The 8,010-nt window shown below is 39.4% G+C and overlaps 1 protein-coding gene across 3 annotated transcripts in view; it reads left to right on the top strand.

Annotated features, from left to right (window-relative positions):
• The window catches only part of RP2 (RP2 activator of ARL3 GTPase), a 41,675-nt gene that overhangs the window by 7,265 nt on the left and 26,400 nt on the right, over positions 1 to 8,010 (top strand). The window lies entirely within an intron of this gene.

The following is an 8,010-nucleotide window of genomic DNA, read 5'->3' as shown; positions in this document are numbered from 1 at the left end:
CCCCCCCGCCCCCGCGCCCCCCCCGGGCCCCCCCCCCCCCCCCCCCCGCCCCGCTTACATTTTGAAACAATGCAGATACCACATTTCCCAACATTGCTTTTTCTTTTTGGAATTTTTCTTTTTCTTTTGGAATGACTAGGGTGCCTCATTTATGACAGACTGCTACATTTTATATGATTTTAAAGACTTTTTTTCCCTAGTTCCTTACCTCTCCTGAGGCCGATTTGGCTAGTGTACAAATGTTCTGTGTTAGCCTAATGATACTTTTACTGATACTTGTTTGCTCTTAGAAGAGTTTAATTGTACCTTAAAAGGAATAGAATGCAAATACAGTCCAGAGAACATAAATGAGATATATTGTATATACATTAACAGAATGGTTTGTATTAAAAGTTTAGGCTTCTGTAATGTGATCCTGGAGTATAGCATATATAATTTTAAAGTTATGCTAGACAATTACCATTCAATTTATAAGACTTTAGGTCTAAAAACAAAATTCGTTGGCTGAAAAGTTTCCTTTGCAACTTGGAAAAGTGGTGTTTAAATTTTTCCTTAGGTTGTGTAATCAGAGTATCTTTATGGAGAGGCACCCTCTGGGTTTTGGTTTTTGAGTTGTGTAATTGGGTCAGTCTTAGGGGACTGAAGCTAGGAGAAATTGTCTCAATTAGAAAGAATGTTTGAAGACTAAAGGTTGTCATGGCAACTGATATACTGTAATCAACAGTGTGAGAAGCTCATTTCTATGGCTGCTGACTTTGAAAAAGAAAAAAGTTTACCGTACAATTACTACATTGACATGATGAGAAATATTTTTTGATTGTAAGATATGTGTTTAAATCATTTGGAAAGAAGTGCCTTTATCCTCATCTGTATGCTGTCTCCCATAGCCAGGCAAATCATTCAGTATGTATGTACTGAAACACCAAGGAAGACTCAAAATTCTAAGAATGATCCCTGCCCCGAAGAGCTGACTGGCTTTCTTGAGTTAAAATAGGAAATATTTAAGTACGAACAAGGGGAGGATGAGTGGTGCAGAAAAGTAGTTTTCATTTTCCAGTTATTCATACCAATACTCCTTCTCCTAGATGATAGAAATGAGGATTAGTCTTCTAAACAATGATGGCATAAGTATGAAAATTGTGAGTTTGAGTATGGACAACACATCCTGTATCCATTACATTTGTCTCATATTCGATAGAAATAATACTAAACAAAAGCTTTATACCAGAGATTCAAGTAACTGCATTTTATTCAATACCTGTTGTGTAACTTTGGAGAAAGTTGGACATTGCAGGCTCCTTGGCTATAAAATGGAACAGTGCTAAAGATTTCTGTACTATTTAATAAGATCAAGGCCTGTCCTGAGGAAGAGAGGTTAGACGGTAATGTTACCACTGAGGATAAGACTCGGACCAGAGACGGAGCAGGACAGAACGAGTCTGAACATAAGGCAGGTCATAATTCCCAGAGTTGTTCATCAGTGGGAGGGGTGGCTTTGTGAGGACCTGATTTCCAAGGTAGTCAAAACGTTCAGACAGAGGTTGGAGAGTGACCTACTGGAAAGAAGCGTCTGCACTGAGTAGGGGGCTAGATGCTACTTTTAGCCTTTCAAGTATATAAGGTATTCTAGTTATCCATTGCTGCATACCAAACCACCCCAAAACGTCATGGCTTAGAATAATGGTAAGTACTTATTGTGTTCCCAACTCTGCAGTTTGTGTGGGGCTTAGCAGGGTTGGCTCTCTGCTCTACGTGGCATCACCTGCGGCAGCCTGACTGGGAACCAGAGGATCTGCTTTCAATATGGCTTAATCGCAGAGCTGGCTGGTGAGTTGATGCTGGCTTTCTGCTGGGACTGAGGGCCAGGGGCCTCTTCATGGAGCCCGGGCTTCCTCACAGTGTGATGGCCGGGTGCCAAGGGTGAGTGTCCTAAGAGAGACTGGCAGAAGCAGCGTGGCTTTTTCTAACTAGCCTCTGAAGTGACCTAGTGTTACTTCTGCCACATTCTGTTGGTTGAGGCAATCACACATGTCCAACCAGGTCCAAGGGGAGGGGACTTCTTGATGGGAGGATTGTCAAAGAATTTGTCAACATGCTTTAAAATCCTTTACATAAAGTTGTTGTGTTTTAACGGCAATAACTAGTTCTTTGTTTATTCATTTTAAAAGTAGCTTTATTGAGATGTAATTCATATACCATATAATTCACTCATTTAAAGTGTACAACTCAATAGTTTTAATAAGTTCACAGGGTTATGTTACTACCATCACTATGATCTAATTTTAGAACATTTCCATCCCCGCGAAGGAAACTCGCACTCTCGTTAGCAGTTCCTCCGCACCACCCGCTCCTCCCAGCCCCTGGAAACCACAATTTTACTTTCAATCTCTATAGGTTTGCCTATTTTGGACATTTCATATCAATAAAATCATACAATACGTGGTCTTTTGTTACTGGCTTCTTTCACATGGCACGTTTTTGAGATTCATCCATATTGTAGCATGTATCACTACTTTATTCCTTTTTATTGCTGAGTAACATTCCACAGAATAGATATATTATTTTTTTTTTAAAGATTGGCACCCGAGCTAACAACTGTTGCCAATCTTCTTTTTTTTTTCCTGCTTTATCTTCCCCAACCCCCCGTACACAGTTGTATATCTTAGTTGCAGGTCTTTCTAGTTGTGGGATGTGGGACGCTGCCTTAACGTGGCCTGACAAGCGGTGCCATGTCCGTGCCCAGGATCCGAACCCTGGGCCGCCGCAGCGGAGTGCGCGAACTTAACCACTCAGCCACAGAGCCAGCCCCTAGATATATTATTTTATTTATCCATTTTTTTATTTACCCATTCATCAGTTGATGGACATTTTGGTTGTTTCCACTTTTTGGTTATTATGAATAAAGCTGCTATGAACATTCGTGTACAAGTTTTGTGTAGACATATGTTTTTATTTCTCTCGGGTATAAACCCAGGACTTGAATTCCTGGGTCATATAGTAACTCTATGTTTAAGTTTTTGAGGATGTGCCAAACTGTTTTTCAAAGTGTCTGCACCATTTTACATTTCTACCAGTGGCGTATGAGTGTTCCAATTTCCTCACTCATATAGTTTTGATAAAGGGAAAAAGCGTAGTGAGTGGAAAGTGTATGGGACTGGAATTTTAATTTGTGTTCTGCACTCAACTACACCTTACCGCTAAAGCCAATTAGCTTTTCCAGCCCTCAGTTTCCTAAGATCCCTTCCAGTTCTCTAATTCCTTGAGCATCTCATGAGGGGAGGTAAGCGTTGCTACAAGCATTCAGGCAAATCTGGGTAAACAAGGGGAATGTGATAGGATGTAAGATTAGATTCAGGTTGGATTAGATGATGTGGAAAATCCTTTCTGATCCTAAAAATCCATAATTCTATTTTGTGATTATATAGTTAGCAACACAGTGAGCTAACAGAAATATAGTACTGCACCTTTTCTCGTCATCAGTGTATTTAAGACCAAAGTACTGATATTATTTCTATAATTACATGGCACTGCCTTTTCATTCATGAAATAACCTTTCAGCTGTATAGCTATGTAGCCCTGAAAATGACTTAATAATGTTTCAATTTTAAGCAATTTGTTTAATTGAAGTATAAATTATGTACAGCAAATTTTACCCTTTTAAAGTGTACAGTTCTGTGAGTTTTGACAAATGAATACAGCTGTGTAACTATCACCACAATCAAGGTATAGAGCAGTTCCATCGTCCCCCAAAATTTCCTCGTGCTCCTTTGTGGTCAGCTCTGCCCCCAGCCTCTGATCAGTTTTTTATCCCTATAGTTTTGTCTCTCTGAGAATGTCATATAAATGGAATCATATAGTATGTAACCTCTTGAGTCTGGCTTCTTTCACTTAGCATGGTACATTTAAGATTCATCCGTGTTGCTACATGTACACGAGTTCCTTTTTATTACCGAGTAGTATTCCATTATACAGATGTACCACATTTGTTGCTCAATTCACCAGTCGAAGGACATTTGTGTTGTTTCCAATTTTGGTCATTATGAATAAAGCTACCATAAACATTTGCATACAGGGTTTTGAGTGAACATAAGTTTTCATTCCACTTGGGTGAATACCTAGGAGTGGGATTGCTGAATCATATGGAAATTGTATATTAAACTTTATAAGAAATTGCAAAACTATTTTGCAAAGTGGCAATGCCATTTTGCAGTCCCACCAGCAATGTATGAGAGATCCAGTTGCTCTGCATCCTCACCGACACTTGGTATGGTCAGTTTTCAAAAAATTTTAGCCATTCTAATAGGCATGTAGTGGTATTTCATCATGGTTTAATTTGCACTTCCCTAATGACTAGTGATTTTGAGCATTTTTCCATGTACTTATTTGCCATACGTATATTTTCCTTGGTGAAGTGTTTATTAAAATCTTTTGCCTATTTTTTACTGGGTTATTTGTTTTCTTATTATTGAGTTTTGAGAGTTCTTTATATATCCTGGATATAAGTCCCTTGTCACATATGTGTTTTGCAAACATTTTTTTCCCCAATTAATGACTTGTCTTTTCTTAACAGTATCTTTTGAGGAAGAAAAGTTTTCGATTTTGATAAAAGTCTGATTTTCAATTTTTTCTTTTATGGATTGTGTTTTTGGTTTCACATCTACGAAATCTTTGCCTAACCAAGATTACAAAGATTTTCTCCACTGTTTTCTTCTAGAGTTTTTAGACTTTTGGATTTTATTTTTAGGTTCTGTGATCCATTTTGAGTTAATTGTTATATATGGTGCAAGGTATGGGAGATTCTTTTTATTTTTTTTACATATGGATGTCCAATTGTTCCAGCACCAGTTGTTGAAAAGACTATCTTTTCTATATTGAATTGCCTTTGCACCTTTGTCAATATACACATGTCTATTTTTGAACCCTCTGTTCTGTTCCATTGGTTTATATGCCTAGTAAACATTGCTTTCTGTTTGAATGTGGTTGAGTATGAAGAAGCAGCCAAGAGAATGGACTTAGGAGCCAGACTGCCTAGGTCTGAGACTCAGCTCAAGCACTTACTAACTCTGTGACCTTGGGCAAGTTATTTGGCCTCATGCTGCTGGAAGCCATGATAGAGATAATGATAGTACATACCCCTCATAGGGATGCATAAATCTCTTTGAACTGTTGATTTCCCATATGTGGTGTCTTACCATTTAATTCTAAGTATTTTTAGATTTTGATTATGATTTCTTCTTTAACCCATGACTTATTAGCAGTGTGTTTTTAAAATTTTTTGAATAGGCAAAGATTTTTAAAAGTATCTTTTTTTAATTAACTTCTAACTTAGTTGCATGTTGGTCCCATATCATGACCTGTAAGTTATTTGTTATTTAAAATTTGTTGAGGCTTTCTTTATGATTTAGTACATGATTTTAAAAAACTCTTTAATGTGTGCTTAAGAAGAAAATGTGAGTATACTTATTGGATGCAGAACTCAAGCTTATTCATCGTGTGGTTGAGATCTTCTATATTTTTGTTGATTTTATTTTTTTACTCCACTTGAACGATCAATAATTGAGAGAAACAGCATTCGAAGACACTCCTTAGATTTTAATTCACCAGTTCTGAGGGTTTGGAGAGGTCCAGAATGACTGTCAAAGTTAGTCCCCACGTGTTTTTCTCAGCTCTTCACCAACACAGGGTTTCTGCCCTGCCCTGCGTTTACTCCCAGGGAAGTCTAGACCAGAGGTCTGAGTCCCAGCAGGTGTGGGGGAAGCACTATTGTCTCAAGATTTGGGAGGGGGAGAAGCTAGAGCAGAAATCTCAGATGTTGCTTTACTATTGTATCCTCCCACACCCCACCACAGGGGTGTCTCAGAGTTTCCCCTTTTCTTGGTGTTTTCCTTACTTGGTCCCTTTGGGGTTGATCTTGGGCAACGGGGAGCCAGCAGCCATACTAGTTCATTACCTCGCTAGAGGCCAGACTGGAACACTGGCCCTTTATATATGTACGTCACCTGTAAACTCCTAGAAATGAAATCGCTTGAACACATCTTCCCACATTAAACCTGTGTTGCCTCCTGTGTTTTCCATTTTGTGTGTGTGGCACTACCAACATCCAATCACATAAGCCAGAGCAATGTTTTTTCAAACCTGTGAGTGGGATAATAGAAGGTATTAAGGGGCTTAACACAAAATAAGGGTAAATATTATTTTGTGAAACTTTTGTTTCATTGGTACACGGACATGCACAAATACTCCTAAGTATGTGAACTGGACTGTGCTGAAGAATGTACTAGTGTGGATTGTGGTCAAAAAGGTTGAAAAACACTCGACTAGAGAGCTAGGAATCATTTTTGATCCATCCTTCGGCCTTACCTCCTACAGCCATTGAATTACCAAATCTGCCGATTCTACTTCCTCAATATTTCTTAAATTTATCCCATTTTCCTCTTCCCTGCTAACCACTGCTCTAGTTCCAGCCTTTTCTGGACAACTGCAACAGCGTCTCGGATCTGCGATCCACTTTTCCTTATTCCCATCAGAATAATCTTCCTGAAATGTAAATTATTTAAATCCTCCTGTGGCACCCTATTGCCCATGGATAACTTCCAAGCTTTATACTGTGGCCCCCACCTACCTCTCTAGCTTTGTCTGCTCCCATTCCAGTGTCACCGGTCACACCAGTTTTCCTCACCCTCCCTGAAGAGTTTTATTTTCCTCCTCCTTTCACTTTTGCCTGGCGTGCGAAGGGAGGGTCCTTTACTCCCACCCCTTTTACCTGGTGAACTCCAGCTTATTCATTCTCACTTCGTACGGGAAGTCTTATACCCCCACGTCCCCCGCCCCAGGTGTTCCTCTTCTGTATTCCCAGAATATTCTGGGCATTTCTCATTACCCAGTCAAGTGGTTTTTAAATGATCTGTTTAGGTTAGTGTTTACTTCTTTTATGGAAAGAACTGGTCGTATTCATTTCAGTGCCTAAAACAATGTCTGGCTCATACTGGGTGTTCAAATGTTGGTTGAATAACTGAAGATCCAGAAAGCTGAAGTGCCTTTTTCAAGATCATGTTGCTCAGAGGTGACAAAATTGAGACTGGAAAACAAGTGCCTCTTTTATTGCCTCGTGCTACAGACCAGTACCCCTTCTAGTACATTATGTAAAACTGGATAAGTACATTTATTGTGCAATATTGAATAAGTCACTTTAAGCTAGTTTGCTAATAATTACGATGATTAAATTATCCTTTGTAAAAAAAAAATCGGGGGGCTGGCCTCGTGGCTGAGTGGTTAAGTTCGCGCGCTCTGCTGCAGGCGGCCCAGTGTTTTGTTGGTTCGAATCCTGGGCGTGGACATGGCACTGCTCATCAAACCACGCTGAGGCAGCGTCCCACATGCCACAACTAGAAGGACCCACAACGAAGAATATACAACTATGTACCAGGGGGCTTTGGGGAGAAAAAGGAAAAAAATAAAATCTTAAAAAAAAAAATCGGGTTTTTGCATACTGTATCTCTGGGAGCCTGTTTCTGGTGCATAAAGTTTTGCATGAAATTTAATATTTGCAAACAGGTAAAACAGTGGAAGTGAATACAAAAATAATGTGGAAAAATCAAAATGGCCTTTTAATGACTATATTTTAAGAGGCCAGTTAAAATTTAAAAAAATAATGTGACAGATTCCAGGCATACCGTTTAAAAGATTATGTGAGCTTTAGTTTGGAATATCTAGTAGATGCAAGTTCTGACATATAGTGATTCTTGTGCTTTCAGGTTCTTCCATTTTCTGTAATGTGTTGCAGAAATCAGTCAGGGTTTAGAAACTAAGACCCATGCCTCAATTTATGGAAGAACAGAGAAATATATTTCAGGGGCTGGCCCAGTAGCGTAATGGTTAAGTTTGCGTGCTCTGCTTCAGCGGCCCAGGGTTTGCAGGTTCAGATCCTGGGCACGGACCTAGCACTGCTTGTCAAGCCACGCTGTTGCGGCATCCCACATAAAATAGAGGAAGATTGGCACAGATGTTAGC

The sequence above is a fragment of the Equus quagga genome, chromosome 10 (genome assembly GCF_021613505.1).
Source record: "Equus quagga isolate Etosha38 chromosome 10, UCLA_HA_Equagga_1.0, whole genome shotgun sequence".
NCBI classification, from domain to species: domain Eukaryota; kingdom Metazoa; phylum Chordata; class Mammalia; order Perissodactyla; family Equidae; genus Equus; species Equus quagga.
This window is presented reverse-complemented; position numbering and strand designations above follow the sequence as displayed.